The sequence below is a fragment of the Protopterus annectens genome, chromosome 2.part0, assembly GCF_019279795.1.
Source record: "Protopterus annectens isolate FY-2018-M chromosome 2.part0, PAN1.0, whole genome shotgun sequence".
NCBI lineage: Eukaryota > Metazoa > Chordata > Ceratodontiformes > Protopteridae > Protopterus > Protopterus annectens.
The window spans coordinates 1328197684-1328219598 of record NC_056728.1 but is presented as its reverse complement, the minus strand read 5'-3'; positions in this window follow the sequence as shown (position 1 = coordinate 1328219598).

The window sequence follows — 21915 nt, the reverse complement described above, 5'->3', positions numbered from 1 at the left end:
CTTTAGCTCTCGTGGTTCTGATGGATTTGGATTTTTTTGAGGTGGAGCATGTCCATCAATTCCTGATTGGACATGGCCTTGTACGTCAGGCACAGATCACCTCTGAGCAGGCGGTATGCTACTGAATAGAGTTGGAGTTTCTTTAGTCTGGCAGCATATGACATATGTTGGAGACCCTTGATCCTCTTGGTGAGGTACTTTTGGGGTCTCTAGCTGTTGCAAGTGCCGGGTGAGGTACATACCAAATGGGGCATTGTATTAAATCATGGGCCTGATAAGGGAGGAGTATAGGGGTACAATGACCTCCTTTGATCTGGATGTGAATCCCTTCATGATAAGGTGGGCAAGGTAGAAAGTCTTTCTAACCACTTTGGCAACGTGGGTGTCAAATGAGAGGTCACTATCGACTTGGGTCCCCAGGTCTCTGATTACTTTTTCTGTACTCAGTGGGTTACTGTCTATGTGATAATTTGTGGGTACTTTGTTTTTCCCAAAGGGGATGACTATACATTTTTTGGCATTTAGTTTAAGGCCATGACTCCGGCACCAGTTGTCCGTTTCAGTGAGGCCTTTCTGAAGGATGTATGTGTCAGCTGGTGTATCGACTATGGTGCCTAGTTTGCAGTCATCTGTGAACTTTGTCAGCCACAACCCTCCCATGTTTGCTTTCACATCTGAGAAATAAATGCCGAACAAGAGGGATCCCAGGACAGAGCCCTGTGGGACACCACTTGTGACTGGCTTTGAGTCTGACATGGCTCCAGCAATTTTGACTTCATGGGTTCTATCCTTTAGCCAGTTTGCCACCCATCTTGTGACATATGGATTTACATTTAAGCTGTTGAGCTTATCTATGATGTCAGAGTGGGGTATTGTGTCGAACGCTTTAGCCAAGTCCAGGTAGGCTGTATGGACTGCTTTGCACTCGTCAATGGCTCTAGTGACTGTTTCGAAAAAGTCAACCAGGTTCAAAAGGCAGGATCTGCCCTTTACAAAGCCGAACTGGGTGGGATCAAGTGTCTGTAAGTCCCCAATGTCGCTGTTTATGAGTTCCATAATGATTCTTTCCATAGCTTTGCAGACCAGGCTGGTTAAGCTTATGGGGCAGTAGTTACCAGGGTCTGTAGCGGTGCCTCCTTTGTGGAGTGGGAATACTGTTGCTGTACGCCAGTGTTCAGGTACATATCCTGTAGTAAGGCTAAGGTTAAATAGCATTTTTACATGCGGGTTTAGCTCCTCTTGGAGTTCACGTAGCACGCAACCCAGGATACCATCAGGTCCCATTGATGCTGTGTTTTTAGCTTTGCTGAGGGAGGTTCTCACCTGGACATCTGAGATGACAGGGAGGTTACATTCAGCTGGGATAAGTATTTCTTCTTTTGGGGGTGAGGGAGGGGAGAAATTTGCACTGAACCTGGCTGCTAGAATGTTGGCAATATCTGTGGGTTCAGTGTATTTTTTGTCATTGTGAACTAACTCTGAACATATCTGAGGGTTTCCACCCAGGTTTCTAACATAGCTGAAGAAGGCCTTGTGGTTATCTTTAGTGTCCATAGAGATTTTTCTCTCAAAGTTGGCCTTGGATGTTTTTATGAGAGAACGTAGCTTTCTACTAGTGCTGATCAGAGATGCCTTCTCTTTATGGGATTTTGCTCTGTCGTGCAGTAGCTTCCTTCTTTTGTTATACAATTTGTTTATGGCTGGGGTCCATCAGACAGGATGCCTGCCCTTGGTGGAGAGGGTCTTGGTTTTATTTGGGATTGCATGATCCATGCATTCTTGGAGATGTCCGAAAAAGCATTTGTGAAGGATTCTGCATTGTGGGATGTGGTTTCCACTGGCCCAGTGGGCTTAAAGGATATCATCTCAGTCTTAAGAAGTGTAAAGTCGGCTTTTGAGAAGTTTTTCGCTGTAGTCTTTTGTGTTGGGGGTGGAGGTGGGATATGTATATCCAGGGTGATTAGTTTGTGGTCAGATCTCACTAGTGAGGGGTATACTTCCGGTGTGGAGCACTTTGTCCCCATGTTTGTGATGATCAGGTCTAGTATATTATCTCCCCTTGTGGGAGAGGTGACTAGCTGTTCCATTGCATTTGAATTTATGAATTCCAGGAACCTTTGGGCTAGGGTGTTTGGGCTAGAATAATGCACCCAGTCTATGTTAGGGTAGTTGAAGTCTCCCAATATGATGGTGTTTGGTGAGACATTCATATCCTCCAATGTCTTCAGGAAGGCTGAGTGGGGTTCCTGAGATTGGGAGGGTGGTCTGTAACATGCTACCAGTTGTATAGCAGTTTTTCCTACGGTTAGTTGCACCTGGATGGTCTCTGATGCTTCATGTGTTGCCACTAACCTGGAGGTGTGGGTGTCCTTGATGAATATGGACACTCCCCCTCCCTTTTTGGTTTGGCCCGAGTTTTGGGGCCGAAAAGCATGATATGAGGTATAGCCTGGTAGCGCTGGGGTGCTCTCAGGAGCCTTGAACCAGGTTTCAGTTACTGCACAGACATCGATGTTCTCCATACTGAGGAGTGCTTCAAGAGCCTGCATCTTGAGATTTAGACTTCTGGCGTTGAGCAGCATTACCCTTAATTTTTTTTCCATTTTTGTTTTCTAAGGAGGTGGGTTTGTCTTTTGAGCCTTGCCTAAAAAAGGCACTATGGGGGAGGCAAGAGCCTTAGCCAATATCCGGAAGCCCAGTGGTGACAGATGCAAGCCATCCCTTGCGAAGCAGCGTGGCTTGTCCAGCATGTCATCCCAAGCAGACAGATATTGGATCCCCCTAGAATGACACCAGTATTTGAGCCAATTATTAAAGCTGATCATCTTGTCTTTGTATTGTGGCATCATTCTTGGTGAGGGCAAGATGCTGCTCAGGGTCAGGGTCATACCAGCCTGGGCTACATAATCAGAGAGCTCCTCTATGTCTCTTTTCATGTAGTCCAGGGAGGTACGTTTCAGGTCATTCACGCCGGCATGGACAATGACGGAGTCATATTTGTACTTGCTTTGGAGTGACCTGAGTGCGTGTGTTATGTGGCTGATCCTAGCTCCTGATAAGCAGCTCACCGTTACCCTCTCCTTGTTCAGCCTGCTAAGCGGAACGTCAGTGTGTCTGACTATAGAGTCACCTATTACTAGTGTATCAGGCATGGTGTTTGGCCTTAAGGGCTGTGATTGTTTGACACACTGACTTATTGAAGTATGTGTTGCATGTGTTATGTTTTGAGGTGGTGGATTTTTGGGTGTCTGCTTTGGGAGCCTCTGTTGTTTTGGTAAGTTTTTTGTTAGAGCCTCCGAGTATGTCTTTGTGTTATTATGTGTTTGGTTTGCAGTTGTGGTAGGTCTATGTGGGACTGGGTTTGGTGTGTGTGTGTGGTTACCTTCTCCTCCTGTCTGGTCTTGCCAGTCCTGAGTTGAGAGAGTTCAGCCTCCAGTTTGGCTATATAGTTGCATCTCTCACATGTATTTGTGTTTGTTGGGAGGAGGAGAGGGTTGTCTGTGTACATGAGACAATTGTAGCATTGTCTCAAGATTCCCAGATTAACCAGCTGAACCGGAGTGGATGCTAGTAATCTACCACTCGACATGCTAGAATATTATAAGGGAGTGCTGTGCCTTTAAGGGAAGTGGGTACTCACGGGGAAGGTGGGTGGATGTAGTGCTTACTTTAGTTAGCGAGTGCTTACTTAGAAGAGAGGTTTTGAGAACAAGTGCTAGGCTTATAATAAAGCGATTAGACTGATTATTATAAGAGTAGAGCTTTCTTAAGGGAAAATTTGAAGAGCAGACATGGCGGAGCCAGAAAAAGTTTAACCTTGTTTAACCGGCGCTGCGCTATGCGCACAAATGCGCAAAGCCGTGCAAACGCGGATTTTAAACAGGGAACTTCAAAAGAGCTAGAAATGGTCCAAAATAAGAATTTATGTACCTACCATAACGTTCCATGTTAGTTGTCTTCTTCTCGCCTTCTTTCTTGCTGGATGGGTTCAGAGCCAATCCTCGGCTCCGACTCGGCCAATACTAAAGCTCGAGAGCTTATTCCACCGGCTCGAGGCTCCCCTATATCCCACAATGCTAGGCGGTAACTACTCAGATCTCGTTTGATAGCTAAAACCAAGCATTTCTGGTCTCCATAGAATGGAGAAGAGGGAAAAGGAACCCACCTCTATATATAAACCTGTGGGTAAGCTACCACAAACATAAAAGGGAGAATAGAGGTAGTAGAACATGTGGGAAGGAAAACCCCAATGGAAGATCCCAAAAATTCCTATCGGTCTGTCCAGGCTAGGGGGAAGGAGGGTGGGACGCAAGAAAGAAGGCAAGAAGAAGACAACTAACATGGAACGTTATGGTAGGTACATAACTTCTTAATGTTAAGTTGTCAATCTCGCCTTCATTCTTGATGTATGGGACCGCATCCCTAGCACCTTACCCCGGGTGGCCTATCGGAACAGACTCTTGAGAACAGTGGAACCAAAGTTGGCACGGTTTCTGGAGGCCATATCCAATTTGTAATGCAAGATAAAGGTATGAGGAGAAGCCCAAGTGGCTGCTGCACAAATGGAATCTATTGGTAGCCTGTCCTGAAAAGCTACAGATGTAGCTAATACCCTAGTTGAATGAGCTCTAGGTCTTGAAGGCAGTTTTTGATGTCTGATTTCATAGATGAAGGTAATTATTGAGGTAAGCCATCTTGAAAGAGACACTTTAGTAACTGGAAGGCCCAATTTCCCTTCCGCATAAGACAGGAAAAGCTGATCAGATTTTCTGAACTGTTTAGTCCTGTCTAAATAATATCTAAGTTGGCGATGAACATCTAGAAAATTTAACTTTTGTTCCGACCTGTTGGAATAATCAGGAAAGAAGACGGGGAGATCAATCGTCTAGTTTAGGTTTGCCTCAGCGGAAACCTTAGGCAAGAAGGACGGATTAGTCCGGAAGGACACCCTGTCTTTATGGAAAACTAAGTAAGGAGGACAACTGCAAAGAGCATGAAGTTCAGATACCCTTCTAGCTGATGTTATGGCTACTAGAAAAAGTGTTTTCCATGAGAGCAACTTAAGAGGGCATGAAGCCGCAGGTTCGAAGGGGGGAGAATCAAGGATGCTAGGACCAAATTCAAGTCCCATTGAGGTGGGGGATCTTTGATTGGGGGCTTGAGCAAAAAGACACCTCTTAAAAAGGCTTTGCAGAGTTTATGGGACATGATACTGGAGTCTGAGACACCTACATGAAAGTTAGATATAGCAGCTAGTTGTACTCTAATGGTAGATGAGGAAGAGCCTAAATGAAAGAGCTCTGCCAGGAAGTCTAGGATAGACTGGATAGGTGCAGTGAAGGGGTCTATATTTTTTGATGCTGCCCAGAAGGAAAAACGTTTCCACTTACTATTGTAAATCCTTCTGGTAGAAGACTTGTGAGAGGCTATCAGGATGTTACGGACCGAATGAGAGATTAAGGGAAGCCTGGCTAGGGTAGGAATCAGAGAAACTACTCTGTGAGGTTGAGGGATTGGAGGGAGTGGTGCAGCTGGCCTGACTGGTGGGTCAAAAGATTTGGCACTTGGTCCAGATGCCATGGCTGCTCCAAGAGGTAATGATGGAGGAACGGAAACCATATCTGTCGAGGCCAGTAAGGGGCAATGAGGATCATGGTGACTCTCGAGGTGATAGCTTTCTGAATTAATTGAGAGATCAGTGGAAAGGGGGGGAAAGCATACAGAAGTCCCCGGGGCCAATCGTGGACTAGAGCATCTCTGGTGGGTTGGCCTGGTAAAGGGAAGAGGGTGAAGAAGTTGTGACACTTGCTGTTTTGGGGAGTAGCAAAAAGATAGCAGCAAGGCCGGCCCCATCTTTGAAAGACTTCTTCCAGCACTGATTTTTTTAGAGACCACTCATGAGGCATGAGAATAGCCCTGCTCAACTTGTCCGCAATCACGTTGGACTTCCCGGGAATGTGCGTTGCTATCAGAAAACGCTGAGAAGAAATTGCCCACTGCCAAAGTCTGAGTGCCTCTCGACATAAGGGGTAGGACTTGGTTCCGCCCTGTTTGTTGATGTACCACACTATGGACATGTTGTCCATCTGAATTGCAATAGTCCCTGTGGGAAGAGAGTCCTGAAGGGCTTGCAACACTAAAAGCACTGCTCTCATCTCTAAGACATTTATGTGCAAGTGGCACTTGAAAGATTGCCACGTGCCCTGGACTGTCCTGCCCTGATAAATGCCCCCCCCCACCTGATCAGGGAGGCGTCCGTTGTCACTGTGGTGATTGGGGGGGGTTGAAGGGTCTGCCCTGGAGAACTTGAGGTGATGTGATCCACAAAGACAGGTGATTCTTGCATGATTGAGTTAGTAGGATGATGTGAGACATCGGGAGCTGTTGGAAGGACCATTGAGAAAACAGCATCCACTGGAGGATCTGCATGTGAAAACGAGCTAAAGGGAGAAGTGCAATTGTAGCTGCCATGAGTCCTAATACCTTCAAGACTACCCTGGCTTTGATCTTGTTGCATTGAAGTAGAAGGTAAACTTGTTTGCGGAGATCTAATACTCTTTGCTCTGTTAGTCTGGTGGAAAGATGAATTGTGTCTAAGGTAGCGCCTATAAAGGTAATAGATTGACAAGGCGACAAGGCAGATTTTTCGAAATTTATTGAAATGCCTAGAGCTTGGCAAGTTTGGATGGTGAAGTCTCTGGATAGAAGCAGTTGATGCCTGGTGGTGGCGGTAAGGAGCCAGTCATCCAAATATGGAAATACCTGGAATCCTTGACGTCTCAAGTGAGCTGCGACCACTGCCATACATTTGGTAAACACTCGGGGGGCTGTAGTGAGACCAAAGGGCAGGGCTCTGAACTGGTAGTGACTGGCTTCCAGCCTGAAGTGGAGAAACCTTCTGGAGCGTCTGTGTGTTTTGATATGGTAGTACGCATCCTGAAGGTTTATCGAGCACATCCAATTGTCCTGACCCAAGAAGGGTAGTATAGACTGTAGCGTGACCATCCAGAATTTTGTTTTTTTGACATAATTGTTTAGCTTGCTGAGATCCAGTATTGGTCTCCAGTCGTAAAGCTACACCTGTGCCTGCAGCCCTACTCGCCCCATCAGCCGCATATGAGATAAGCCGCATGGAGGAGTTGACAATCGAATTCAGGGTTGCCAACTGGGAGTTCATTTTGTCTTGGAACCCCTCAGCTGTTTGATCATGCATGGCCTCACCCATATCCTTGATAAATCCCTCTGGAGATGGGTGAAGTGACACAAGTAGTTCAGCGACTGCATGGCAAAGGTCGCTGAGGAAAACATCTGCTTACCATACCTGTCCATGGTCCTAGACTCCTTATTAGGTGGATGGACAGGTACCGAAGGATTGGCTAACTCCTTCTTAGTGGCTGCGGCCACCACCATGGCATCAACAGAGACACCTTTGGATAGGAACTGTTTCTCTTTTGAGGCAGTAATAAATTTTGACGGCCTCCTTGGGGTAGGTTCCACTGAATCAGGAGCCGTCCAAGACTTCCTTGCCACCACTTCCATGAGGGGGTCAAAGGGAGGAGACACCCAGGAGGTGGAAGGGCGAGAGCCAAACACCTCAAGGTAAACCGACTCGTCCTCTGAAGGGTTAAGGGCGGGCCAGTTCCCCCTCTGTTTAAGTATTTCAAGGATGTCAGCGAAAGAGACATCCTCAGAGGGGGACCGAGGGGAACCCTCAGATTCCTCCAAGTCAGTGTCAGAGGTGATAGACTCAGGGGAGTCAATGTGCTTCCTCTTGCACTGTCTCTTCCGAGGGGGTTCTCCTACTGGATCAGGAGAGGCCTCGGAAGAGGAGGATATTCCCAATGGGGAAACATGAGGAGCTGGCTCTCTACGGTCTGTTACAAGGGGGTGGGTAGAAACTACCGCAGGCACTGAAGAGGGAGGAGCTGACAGAGCTGACTGTGGGGTAGACACTGGGTCTAGCACGCTCCGCATGACCTCGAAGGCACCCCAATCAGCCAAGGCCGAAGGTCCCCGCTCCGAGGAGACAAGGACTCCCCCCGGCACTGACAGGGACGGCTCTGAGGCCGATGACAGAGATAAACTCACCAGCGCCGATGCTCTGAGAGGGAGAACGGGGTCGGACAAGGGTCCAATGCCACTCGCCCCCTCGGAGCCGATGAGGGAAGCTCGGCACCGAGATCCCTCCAAGGAGGAAATTGAAGCAGATGACGGAGCCGAAAGGGAAGGTATCAGCTCCGACGCACCAACAGTCATGGCTCCGACGAGCCCCGGCTCCGAACTCAAAAGAGTCGGAGGAGGAATAGAAGCAGGGATGGGAATAGTCACTGACTGTTGAGTAGGGCTATGCAGCATTTGGGCCAGTGCCTCGGACTTGAGAAGTCTACTCACCACCCTTTGTAAGTCATGGTCGGACAGTCTGGAGGACCGAGAGGAATGAGACCTATGGCTCCGCTCCGACAGAAGAGGGGATCCCAGAGCCGAGTGGATGGAGCCGATGGAAGGGGACCTCGACCTCTTCTTTGAAGGTGGCTCCAATAAGACTATCGGAGCCGACTGAGTCTTAACAACCTCGACTCCGGCCGGAGCCGAGGTAACAGTTTGAGACTTCGAAACATCGACTCCAGCCGGGGCTGATGTTGAAGCAGCCTTAATGCTCCCAGCAGATGGCTCTGAAGCTGGAGCCGATGGCCTGGAAGTCTTTGAAGGCTTCCCCGACACAGACTGGGTCGAGGGGCCTTCAGGCTTTAACAAGCCTCGAAGTATAAGTTTGTTTTTGCATTCCTGCAGGACTCTAGGGCTGAATGCATGGCAAACAGCACATGAGTCCTGCAGGTGCAAAGGTCCCAGGCAATAGACACAAGAAGTGTGACCATCTGTCAGAGACATTTTCTGACAGCACGAATCACACTTCTTGAAGCCTGAGACCTTGGAGTCTTTAGACATCCTAAATAGACTGTATGTAACACAGACACAACACACAGACACACCCTTTAACCAAATGAAAATCCAGTCACACTGAAAAGACAGGGGAAAAAAGGGAGTGGGCCAAAGGCCTAAAAGTTAAAATGGAATAAAAAGGGAATACAAACACAAGGGAGACCCGATTTAAACTAAAGGGATACTCTATATTAAAAACTAATCTATATAGAAAGGATAGGGGTAGAAAATTTAAGTTTTTGACAAAAAAAACTCACTAACCTGCCAGAGCCGGTAGAAGAAAGCACCTCGTCAGCTAAGCGGCAAACGAGATCTGAGTAGTTACCGCCTAGCATTGTGGGATATAGGGGAGCCTCGAGCTGGTGGAATAAGCTCTCGAGCTTTAGTATTGGCCGAGTCGGAGCCGAGGATTGGCTCCGAACCCATCCAGCAAGAATGAAGGCGAGATTGACAACTTAACATCAACCAATTACTACAAGCTCTTGTGCTGAGGTCACTCCTTCAGGGACAGATAGGCTGCTCAAGGCTCCCCACTCCCACTGGTGAGCAAAGAAACTTCCTTCTATTCAAGTAAGGCAATGGACAACACAGGAACTACACCACAGCCCAGAATACAATAAAGCCTGTATACAGGTCTAAACTAGTCGAGGAGAGGTGGGAAAACAAGGATATTTTTTGGGGTTTTTTTGTTTTTGAGATAGAAAGCACACAGAAATGCAGGAAACAGTAACAAATCAGTTACACAGGCTAGCACACTTTAGTGGGCAGCCTCAACAGTTAAATTTAACAAACAAACAACTTTCGACCAATTTTCGACTAAATGAAACTTTAAGTGCAGATAATATATAATGCAACAAACAGTTAAAAAAACAGTTTAAGCTTGTTCAAGGTAAGCAAGAGAAGGTATTTCAGGTAAAAAACAGCAAAAATACTTAAATCAGGAAAGTAGTCGCTTTTCTCAGTTCTCTGCTGCTAGGACCACTCTGCAGGACCACGAGGAGCTGTTGCTGAGTAGTATAGCCAGAAAAAAAACGCTCAGAGGCGGATTTTAAACAGGGAACTTCAAAAGAGCTAGAAATGGTCCAAAACAACCAATTACTACAAGCTCTTGTGCTGAGGTCACTCCTTCAGGGACAGATAGGCTGCTCAAGGCTCCCCACTCCCACTGGTGAGCAAAGAAATTTCCTTCTATCCAAGTAAGGCAATGGACAACACAGGAACTACACCACAGCCCAAAATACAGCAAAGCCTGTATACTGGTCTAAACTAGTCGAGGAGAGGCGGGAAAACAAGGATATTTTTTGTTATTTTTTTGTTTTTGAGATAGAAAGCACACAGAAAAGCAAGAAACAGTAATAAATCAGTTACACAGGCTAGCACAATTTAGTGGGCAGCCTCAACAGTTAAATTTAACAAACAAACAAACAACTTTCGACCAATTTTCGACTAAATGAAACTTTAAGTGCGGATAATATATAATGCAACAAACAGTTAAAAAAACTGTTTATTTTTTCAGAAAATGCTCTGGAATACAAGGATGTGCATAGAATATTAGAGGTGTAACATTCTAAAGCTTGGAGTTGTTAATATCAGCAGGGCCCTATTTCCCACTACTTAGTTTGCATTGAGGAGGGTTACAGTACTGAGAGGAGGGAGAAAAGTGCCACTTGGTGTAGCAAAGCAATTTTTAACTTAGCTGAGTGATGAAGGGTGCAGCTAAGTGCAGCACTTTGCCCCTTAGCAGTGCTGAGGTATTGGTTAAACAATGAAGTAGTCCAAGTTAGAATTATGAATGCTATGTATGGGGAAAACATAGGGGAATATACAGAGACACTAAAGTTATAGTCACAATTCTGTTCCTAACTAGGAAACAACTCAGCAGTAGATACAACCAAATTACGACACTCTTTAAAGATAAAATAAAAAACCTTTTAATAAAACTATAGTTTTAGCGCTTTCATGTGAACAACAAAGAGTTCCAGTGACTTGTGTCTGTGGAGTACAATCTGGGTGAACAAACTGGATTTTTGTCCTGTACTTAGCACTATGCCAAAGTTAAAAAAACAACTAATTTTCCCATTCATTTTGTCTGTCTGAACTCTCCCCTTCAGTAAGGCATGGAGAAGTAAAACAGGGGATGAACTGTATGCTTGGTGGATGCACTGAGCATTTAGTTCTACTCCTTAACTGGAAATAGTGTGTGTGTGTGTGTGTGTGTGTGTGTGTGTGTGTGTGTGTGTGTGTGTGTGTGTGTGTGTGTGTGTGTGTGCGCACGTGTACGCGTGTGCGCGTGTGTTTGTGTGTGTCTGTGTGTCTGTGTGTGTGTGTGTGTGTGTGTGTGTGTGTGTGTGTGTGTGTGTGTGTGTGTGTGTGTGTGTGTGTGTGTGTAAAACACATTTATAAAAATGGAGTCAGTAGACTCACAGGACTGCTCCTCTGAAGTGAAAGTAATATTTAGCTTGTAAAAAAGGCACCATTTTTTGGCACTTTAACTCAATGAAGTTATCGCATTTTCCTGATTAGGCTAGTAGTATTGTTACTTACGTATTATCGCAACCAGATTTCGGACCTGCTGTAATTCATAATGTTATCGCAGAACGAGTTTATCTGTTCTGCTGTACTGACTGCAATTCTCAGTGATTTATGGAAAATACATTTAATGTACTTTTTCCCCCTAACTTACTGCAGTGGTGGTGCTGCGGTAGCGTTGTCGCCTCACAGTTAGACGTTGCCCATTCGATTCTCAGTTAGAGTGTCTTCTGTATAGCGACATGCATGAATGGACGTTCCTTCATTGAAGGTTGTGCGTTAGGCCCGGCAAGCCAGTACGTAAAAATCTACTGCCAATCATTAGCGGACCGGAGTTCCGCTGTGGCGACCCCTAACCGGGAAAAGCCAAAAGACACAAACAAACATTATGTTAACATTGGAATAGAGGTTCACCACCCCCAACCCATGTCAGGTCATTGTGCACCAGTGGGAAATTCTTTTTTCAATGATAATATTTTACAGTGATACAAGAAAGGCATGACTGAAGAATAACTGCCTAAATGTACCATCACCCCTCTACAAAGTATGAAGGCAAAAGAAAGCAAACCAAGTACTATTGACCGTTACAGACCTCATGCTCACAGTGCAACAAGTCAAAGTAGGATTATGCAATATCCAACTCCAACTATGGGCCACCTACAGATTGTTACAAACCGAAAAGCAATGGCAAGGCAACGAAATTTGTGTAAGCTTATGAGAGTGCAGGGTGTAGTCAAACAAAATGCCAGTAGAAAGTCAAAATAGCACTTTCCTCGTCCACTATAAAATGCTTTAACCACATACTAATGCCAGTAAATGTCTGCAGCATAGTCACAACTGCAGTGAGTCATTCAGAATCTGGTTGCGATAATACATAAGTACCATAGTATCTTATGACTGAATGGCAGCAAGGAAAAAAAGTCATTAATGTAGTAAAAAGCATCTCCCAACATCATGCAACTAGTTCACACAAGTTTATCTAAGGTAAGATAAGGAGATGAGTAAAGAGAAGATGGGTGGGGAATTGTCTCAGACAGTCTAGAGTATTGTCATTCAGTCAGTCAGTCTGTGGCTGTTATTATTGGTAAAGTTTGGCCAGTAGCTTCTTCAACATATCACATATGACTTAAATACTCATGGGGGAGGGGAGAGAATGATGGTGTTCAGACAGCAGGCACTGCTGTGATCTTTTCTCTATGTCTTGTTTAAACAGGTCTCTGTAACAAACTATATCAATTTACATCAGTTTTCTCAAACTTGAATAACTATTAGCGCTGTATGAGGACTAGCAAGCTCAGATAAAGGCCACAGTTTCCATGACAAATAGAAATGCAGGCAGTGTGGCTAGAAAAGTAGTGTGGTCAGTTCCCTCATCTGTAATTATCCTGGTCTAAGGACTGCTTGTAGTCGGAGGCCCATGATTTTGAGACAACTGACTTACATGATTTCATAAGTTACTTATGGACACAAATACCTCTGTATTAACTGTTATTTTGTCCATAATTAAACAACCTACATTTTTTTACTCTTTTCAGTGCATTTCACATTCAGGAAATCATTGTGATTTAGGAAGTTATATAGTTTTACAAGCAAGTCACATTTTGTTCTTCTAGCCATTTTCAATAAGGATGTTTGCTATAAAAGGTAAGGATAAGTTAAAATTAAACATAAAGAAGAACAAAATGCAATCTTCTAAGGCAAAAACTGACTCTTCCATTGTGGCTAATGCTTTAAAAGTAGCTTATCCCCATTTCAAAATATTTCAGCAATGATTCTAGGACTCTCTAACCCTAAAACTCAAATCTGGTCCCTAACCCTAACCTAAGTCTGAACTCCTTAATCCTTACCCTAAAACTGCCTTCCCAATCCCTAAACCTAAACCTAAAGTCCCATATTGCTCTCTAAACCTAAAACTCCCCTCCATATACCTAAACCTGTATCTTCAATCACTCCCTAAGCTTAAAACTCCCCTACCATTTCCTAGCCCTAAATCCCCCTGCTGCTCCCTAACCCTATAACTACCCTCCAGCTCAATAAATCTAACTTCCCCTTACCAATTACTGCTTAAAAACCTCATCTATACTCCTCCTCTCACCAAACCCTTCCCAAAGAAGTTGCACTTATCTGACTTAAACTCGAATGTGTCCAGGCAAGGTACTGTAGCTCCACTCTCTCCACATGGCTGATGCACCTTGCCTGAACTCTTTGTTTTGGATTTGAGCACAAGCAGCAGCCTGGTTGAGCTGCAAGACACTTCAGCCCCTTGCTGTGAAACTATAGTCTTCGAGCAGCTGGGACACTGGAGTTTGTAGTAGATCCATGACAGAGGTTTGCCAGAAAGTTTTTTCCAGCACACTACTAAGTAAAGCACTGCAGGATATTTTTCCACATTGTTTAACAGTTGTAATAAAAATATATATATCAAATTCCATTTCAAAGAGCACCAGTGCTATTAGACTAACTCTAAACCCTGGGTGTTTTATGCCAAACTGCCAAACTAACAAGAAGCGCAGCTAATTTTGAAATTAACTTCAACTCTAACAGGATTCTTAATGAAAGGGTATAAAACATATATTTTTTTCTAACATCTCACTTAAAAATAATAATAATAACTTGCTGTCTAAATGTGTGCACATATTGCTGTCTAAGAAAATCTTTTCACAAATGCATTTACCAGTGATATTTCGATTCTGTGCAGAAGGGTTAAGTATTCCAATGACTTTCCAAACAAAGTGGCTATTAAAAAAATTCCTGACCAAAGTATTTGAAGTGGAAATAATATTGCTGTGGGTACAGTAATTCTGTGTATATTATTATATAACAAAATAGACCTGTTTTTCATTAATGACAAGTAAGTACTTTGTGACTGCTTAGGTCGTAGTGTGAGAATATTTATTATACCTTATTTTGCCATACATATATTTAGGCTGTGAAAATGCTTTGTTTCAGATTCCATCAAACAGCTCTTTAATGTTACAGAACAAAAGTAATGACTCATAAATAGCAAGTGGCTTTGTATAAAGAACACCCTTTAAATATACATGAGATTTTTTAAAAATGTACTCTTGTGCTTTAATTTTAGTTTTTAAGTTTCTCTTTCTTTTCTAATATACAGTAAGACATACTTCTGTTACTGTTTCTACTGCAATTAATTAGCAAGAAATACAAACTGTTTATGATGCACGTTACTGGTATGTGTCACAAGGAATAATGTGGTATATTTTTAAATGGTCATCTACTTTGCAGTTAGCTCTGTGTTTTTTAAGTACTAGTATTGACTACTTTGTAACGAAATGGGGTTCTTTCTACCTGTATAACTTTCTGATTGCTAAGTCCATATAGTGAGAGGAGATCCACTATACTTGGCAGCATGTAAAGTGGAGGAGTTTAAACTCATCAGTCATTATTCCCCAATATGAAACTCATAATCCCTTATTACACAGGTGATTACTGTCAGTACGGTTTCTGTTTATATCCTATGTTGCAGCGGTTCAAAGAAGAATTTGAACTTTTATCTTTTTTCTGTCATTTTGAATGTGTGTAGTTAGTATATATAAGCAAGGGGGTGTGGAGCAAGTGTGAAGCAAAACAAACTGGCTGACAATTTATCTTGATAACATAAAAAAAAAAAAAAGGAAGAAAGCTTCATCTGACCCCAAACGTGTCCCTAAATTGGAAACTGCACTGTTAGACCTAACCATGCTACTGTTCTCCCTACCAGCCCATGCAACATTATGGCACAGGCACCTTCCAACACATGCACAGAGCCTGCAGAGGACAGATTATCAGAGTGCATTATACCTTTCTGAATCTCAAGATAGGTATAAAAAGCACCACAAATTAATAAGCAGCTATAATTAACAATAATGGCTACAGAGGAGATATTTTGCTCAGGCCTCTTATGCTGTTTCTAGTCCATGGAAAAGTAACTTTTTATAAGTAATTTTATTTGGATTCAAAGATGGCCGCCATTCTGTAGACACTGCATATCTACAGCTCTCCAGATACTCGGAATAAAAATTAACCCTGAGGATATACTACAAGATTTTTTACACTAATTGTTGGCTATAACTATTCTACTACAACTAAATATTGCTTGAGAGGTGAAAGAACTGGAGGAAATTAATCAAACTCACAAGATTAGATCTGATTGTCTGTCTGACTCTGAACAGAGTATTAAACAAAGGAATTGTCTGACTAGTAATCGTGGATATTTACTAGTTAGTTATACTAGAGTTTTGCTTTGCTTCACAATGTCAAAAGAAGACAAAAATATGGAAACAACAACAACTAAAACCAAATTATCAGCACTTCAGTCACCAGAAAAAGATTCAACAATAAAAAGGCAGAAGACTATAAAACAGCAGGAACTTTTAAAAGCTGGAATGACAAATAAACCGGATCAACTGTCTAACATGGAAGATAATAAAACTGCTTTGTTGCCCATTCAAGAAGCTTTGAAAGAACTATCAAACCAGGTACTTTCTTTTGGTGCCACATGCAGTCAAATTCTTGAAAGGATGGATAAATCAGAATCTAGAATATCCGAAAATGAGGACAGAATAACATTGCTTACAAAAAAAACAGACATTCATGACCTGGATATTCAGTCTACGCAAAATAAAATTCTGGACTTGGAGGCAAGATCCAGAAGGAACAACATAATTATTAGAGGAATTCCAGAAACTATCCAATATAATGATTTAATTTCTACCATCATACAAATACTTGAAATATTGTTCAATGACTCTGACATTGCTAAGCAAATAGTTATAGAAAGAGCCCATAGAGCTCTCAGAGAAACACAAACCTCAAATATTCCTAGACCAGTTTACGTCAAAATACTCAACTACCAGGATGTAAATAAAATAATTCTAACTGTTAAAAAGAATGGAGGTTATATTATGTGGCAAAATAATAGAGTTTCTATGGGACAGGATTTACCATTGCAAATAAGACAAGCCAGACAAGCATTATCTCCATACTGTAAGTTCCTCATTGAAAAGAACATTAAATTTCAAATGAAATACCCTAACACATTAATCTTTACAGTGGATGGATCCAAATATTCCATATCTACAAAAAAAGAAGCAAAAGTTACCTTTCTGAAGATTTTTAAGTCTCTTCCAGCTTCGGAAGCTTAACCTGGCCATCCAGTCTGTTTACAGCAACGTGGATACTGGGATTCCATGCTTACTACATCTCGAGGCTTCAAAATCCTTTGTTCTTTTTTCTTCACCAGGCCCCATGGTAAATATTTACTTAGTTTCTTTTTGCAGCTCCAGCTCGTCCACGAAGATTTTCCGAACTTTTATGGCTTCTACGAACTGTGTCCCTTCGCGAAGTAACAGGAAGTCCTTTAGGTGCTGCTGAGGGTCCGCTTTCGAGATGGCGCATCCGGAAGTCCGTCCGCGTAATGGTTCCCCCGTCGCAAGCTCGAAGACAAGATTACATGATCAGGAAGTAGGAAGATCTCTGTGGAAGAAGGGAAAGCTAGTTGGACTGTAAAACGAATATCCGTGGACATTTAATGTATGTTACAGGTTTTATTTCTTTAAAGGAAACTGTGAATCCATTCAGGTAGGATTACAACTGAACTAATAATGTACTGGTTAAAATGTGTTATTTAACTGATATTTTAGAAGTAGGATAACTTTATCATAGTTATTCTTTTTTTTTTTTCTTAGATAGTTTATCCTGAATGTGGTTGTGTTAATAACATTGTAATATACTGTATTATTTATTTTCCTGTATTAATGATGTGTTTTAATACTGCAAATGTTTAGATAAAAAGGGGATTTAGTGTTGGGATAGTTAGTAGATAAAAAGACCAGAAGATATTATATCCTGGCATTTCTAGGAAAGTGAAGGCTATCTTCTTTTTATACTGGCATGTGGTTCTGACTGTTTTGGGAACTGTGTTATTTAGTTATCATTTTATATATTCAAGTATAGTACCCAGTAAAGCATAGTTAGAGTGCTATTTGTATTTATCCATTTTGCTGTCATTATAATGTTAAATAAGTTAGATTATATAAACAAAGTCAGATTTAATGTTATATTTATAGGTTAAACATTTGTTCTTTCTCTTGCCTAGCTAACAAAATATATAGTGAATTATCTTGAAGTTAATAATGTTATTGTTTAATAGGGGTACTGTCATATAGCTGTTTAGGTTAGATTTAAATAAGATAGTTAGCTATCTTAGGGTAATACAACCAATTAATATAACTAATAATATATGTGAACTATTAGAGAGGTAGAATAGTAATTTTGAGTGTAGTGAAGATCATTTATGTTAACTAAATAATGTGTTCAAGAGCTGTGGATAGTTATCAGTGTTTATTAGGGAATGTTTTGGTTAGGCTTTGTAGAGTTAGATGTAGTCTCTATAGGTTTTTTGCATGTTTTTGGTGTTTTATTTTGTAAGATAAAGAATAGATGTTTAGTAAGGCTGTGTACCCATAAAAGTTTTAACAGTGTAAAAAACCTATGTATGTCCTGGTCCAGGGGAATAGTGGATAGGCACTGGTTAGGGATGGGATGTCAAGATTGCTTCTAGACATTATATACTGTGCTAATATATTTGAATTTAGTATCGTCTTTCAATTTTAAAATATCCTTAAAAGATTTAAAAATCTTAGTATGTGGATAGTAGACTCATGGAATACTAAAGGGCTCCAGAACTTGAAAAAAAGGAAATTATTTTTTCATTTATTTCTCCAGTCAAAGGCATGTTTTATTTTATTACAAGAAACCCACTTGACCAATGACCAATGGACTGTCCTTAAGAATAAGAAATGGATCAGAGAGGTGGTAGCTTCAGAAGGGACAACTAATAGTGCAGGGGTGGCGATTATTATTAAAAACCAATATCAAGAGAAAATTCTAGATTTTAAAATAGACAAAGAGGGAAGATGGTGTTTTGTGATTCTTTCATCTAAACTTTATGATAAACCGGTGATACTTCTCAATATATATGCCCCATGTACCAATTAACAACTTTTTATAACATCACTCTATTTTATCCTGAATCAATATAATAATTACTATATAATAATAGGAGGTGATTGGAACACATACCAAGATCCCAAGTTAGATAAATCAAGTTCACACAGGTCCTTTAATAACCAAGCAGTGATAGCACTACAGGAACTTAAAACAGATTTTAAACTATATGATCCATTTAAATACACAAATAATCAAATGAATGCAAATAACTTCACATTTTATTCAAGTTGTCATAAAATGTGGTCTAGGATCGATTTTTTTCTAATTTCAGACGTACTAATGTCTTTTGATCCCTGTGTATCTATACAAGCTCGACATTTGTCGGATCATTCTAGGATCACATTAACTTTCAATAAGGACACTAGACATAATATATGTCTCAGATGTTATAATTGGTCCTTAAATCCATATTTATTAAATAAAGAAGATATAATAAAAGAAGTTCAAGAGACCTTTAATAAGCTATTAGTTAATCTTTCTAAACACCGACATCCATCTGACATAGAATGGGCAACGACCAAAGCACAAATAAGAGGAATTTTTCTTCAAAAGGCTACTTATTATAAGAAAATACAATCGAGAGACATACAAGAATTGGAAACTAAAATTAAATTACTGGATCAGGATTTAATTGGGAATTATAGCAAACAAACTGAAACGGAGTTATTAAAATGTCAGAAGGACCTTTTTTTACTACAAAATAGTAAATTATCATTCTATGAACAGAAAATACTGGTAAAATACGCTAATCATATACAGACCCCTTCAAAAGCACTAGCGCGTATCATTAATCAATCGAAAATACCCTCTCAAATTTCTGAAATACACTTTAACAATAAAACATACACCAATACTGAAGACATTATGAATGCCTTTGAATTAATATTTTCTCAAATTTATGGTGAACATCAGGAATTATTTATAAATAAGAGTAATAATGACTTTCTGCAGAAGATTATCTTTCCGAAAATTGGTGATGAGTTTCATATGAATTTAGTCAAACCAATTTCCTCAGAGGAAATAACAGATACAATTAAGAATTTGAAGCCATATAAAGCTCCAGGACCGGATGGTTTGACTACAGAATTTTACAAAACTTTTAGTGATACACTGGGGAAAATACTTCCACATGTATTTAACTATATAATTAATAATAAAATTAATGACCCGCACTTTAATGCTTCGAAAACTATTCTTATACTGAAAGAGAATGCTGATTTGCAAAATCCGGATAACTATAGACCTATTTCACTTTTGAATATAGACATGAAAATTATGACATCGATTTTGGCTAATAGATTGAAGAAGGTAATTAACCTGATAATATCAGAGGAACAAGTTGGTTTTATAAATGGCAGACAAACTACTGATAATACGTTATCACTTCATACACTAATTTCTTATGCCACTCATAGAAATTTTAATGCTTATGCACTCATAATTGATGCTAAAAGCTTTTGATAGAGTTAATTTAAAATTTTTGTTTGATATTTTATCATATTTTAATATACCTCAAGACTTTATTTTAACATTAAAAAACTATATAATAATCCCTATACAAATCTAGTTATTAATAAAAATTCCTCAAAAAGAATACAAATTAAGAATGGTACCCATCAAGGATGTCCGTTATCTCCTATATTATTCAATCTATATTTAGAACCATTATTTCTACATATCAAACAAAATATCTATCACAATGCTCCAATAATATATGGTACGAAAATTTCCATGGCTGCTTTTGCGGATGATCTAAATATTTACTGTATGACACCTGTTTCAGATACCAAGAAAATATTAAAAGCAGTGGAAGACTTTGCAAAAATATCTAATTGCAAAATAAATTAAAAAAAAAACAAGTTATTTCCTTTAAAGACGCCTACACCCTTTTCGCTTTTACCATTAGCAGGTCAGGTAAAATCCAAAGAAAAAATAAAATATTTGGGTATTGTTTTTTCAACAGACAATAGAGACTTTTATGTGAACAATGTTAAGTTAATTTGGGAGCATATAGTGTCTGATTTAAAAAGATGGAATAATTTGAAATTACCAATAATGGCAAAGACCTCAATTATTAAAATGAACATACTTCCCAGAATATTATATATTTTTAGAGCTACTCAAGTTCAAATTTCTAGGAAATTCTTCAAACAACTTCATACGGAATTAGGTAGATTTGTATGGGAACCTAGAAAAACTAGGATATCCTATGATAAACTGATGACTCCGAAAAATAGGGGTGGTTTAGAGTTACCGAATTTTGAAGCATATTATTTAATAATAAATGCTAATAGAATTCTAAGAGTGGTTAACTTTGACAGGTCCAGTCCTAAATGGTCACCCAAGTGGTTGATTCTAAATTATAAACATGCTGCTGGACTGGGTATTAATTGTAAGGCATTACCTTTTTTAAATAAAGATACCCTTAAAAGGTACGCTCTGATGGAACATATCAGAGTATATATAATATCAGTACAAAGTCTGTTTAACTCACTAAATCTCTTACAATATATGATGACTTTTCAACCATTTCATAAGAACCCGAATTTGAAAATTGGTAATCAACTGATAGATCTTAAAAAATTCCCACTTATAAGTGATTTAACCATACTTGATTTATATCCCTTCCTCGGTATCTCAATACATGACATGTTAAGAGAGATGAATCTCCCTAACTCGTATTTAATTATAATGAGACAGTTAAAGGATCTGTCAATAAGTTATTTTAGTAATAGTAATTTTAAAATTAAAGAAGAAGATTTAACCATTTGCCTAAACTTATGGCAAACTCTTATGCAGGACTGTAAATATATAACAGCTTCATATAATTTGATAAAAGACGTGAAATATAATAACCAAATACTTTTATCCAAATACTGGAAGGAGAAATTGTTAACGATTGAAGATAGTAAAATATTGAAAGCAATTAATTTAACCCTAAAATCAGTATCTCTTCAAAAGTTATTATTTACTCAGTTGATGATATTTAATAATGCGTATTACACTCGTCTCATTATATATAAATTCAACTCTAAAAACTCACCTAAATGCCCATATTGTTTAGATCAAACGGCTGACCTTTTACACATGTTCTGGAGTTGTAAATGTATTTTCAAACTTTGGAATTCTTTAAAAATTCAATTACAAAAAATGGGTTATCAACAGTCTACTCTTTCTTGGGAGTTTATGATTCTTCATATTCCTCCGAATAATTTGGATAGATCCTAAAGGATCATACTCATAAATATTTTCCTGTTAATGAAGCTGTATATAGCTACAAATTAGCTGAATCCATCCCAGACTTCATGGGAAAACTTTAAGAGTGTAGCGATAAAACATATCTTAGCACATAAATTACTAATTAAAGATCATAAGAAAAGTATAAATAACACAAAAATATGGGAGCAAATCTTTAACATTGTGTTAGCTTAAGGT